The 941-nt window shown below is 37.7% G+C and overlaps 1 non-coding gene across 1 annotated transcript; it reads right to left on the bottom strand.

The window, feature by feature from the left end:
- Positions 1-356: 356 nt before the first annotated feature.
- On the bottom strand, positions 357-463 carry LOC116899754. Its single transcript, XR_004387769.1, has one exon. It is a non-coding gene; the product is annotated as a U6 spliceosomal RNA (small nuclear RNA).
- Between the last annotated feature and the right edge of the window lie 478 nt (positions 464-941).

The following is a 941-nucleotide window of genomic DNA, read 5'->3' as shown; positions in this document are numbered from 1 at the left end:
GTGATTTCTTTTCTATTTCTTTCTATCTTCATTTTTAAATCCTGGATGATTTGTTCAATTCATTCACATGTTTGGTTGTGTTTTCCTGTAATTCTTTAAGGGATTTTTGTGTTTCCTCGTTAAGGGCTTTTACCTGTTTACCTGTGTTGTCCTGTATTTCTTTAAGGGAATCATTTATGTTTTTCTTAAAGTCCTCTATCATCATCATGAAATGTGATTTTTAAATCAGAATCTTCCTTTTCCAGTGTGTTGGGGTTTCCATGACTTGCTTTGGTGGGAGAACTGGGTTCTAATGATGTCAAATGGCCTTGGTTTCTGTTGCTTAGGTTCTTGCATTTGCCTCTCACCACCTGGTTAATAATATGGAATGTTTCCGGAGATTGAGCATCATTCTTACACAGGGGCCATGCTAAACTTCTCTGTATAGTTCCAATTTTAGTATATGTGCTGTGGAAGTGATCACCTTAGGTGTATTTTCAATGTAAATTTCTGCCATATTTCTAACATCAACACACCTTCATTCTATTTCCATGATTCTATTAAGTATGGTTCACAGCATTATGAGTTTACAATTTTACTTCCTTGGAGATCCTGGTGGTTGGTTGAACCTTCCCTACAATTATCACAGTACTATGAGTTTTCTTCTAGTATTGTACAAAATATTAACCCAAATGCTGAAAGTTATATTTCTTCCCAAAGTGCACAAGTTCTGGCACTAGTGGGATTATCCACTTAATTTTGTTCAGCAAAGAATTTGCCTAGCCCCTTTCCTGAAATCTTTTTTTTTTCTCCTTTTTCTTTTTTTTGGAGCTGGGGACCGAACCCAGGGCCTTGCGCTTCCTAGGCAAGCGCTCTACCACTGAGCTAAATCCCCAACCCCTCCTTTCCTGAAATCTTAATGAACAGATTGGGGAAGGATAGAAGCCTTGGAAGCTAAGAAC

The sequence above is a fragment of the Rattus rattus genome, chromosome 4 (genome assembly GCF_011064425.1).
Source record: "Rattus rattus isolate New Zealand chromosome 4, Rrattus_CSIRO_v1, whole genome shotgun sequence".
In the NCBI taxonomy this organism is placed as follows: domain Eukaryota; kingdom Metazoa; phylum Chordata; class Mammalia; order Rodentia; family Muridae; genus Rattus; species Rattus rattus.
The sequence above is the reverse complement of the archived record's forward strand: the minus strand, read 5'-3'. Positions and strand labels throughout refer to the sequence as shown.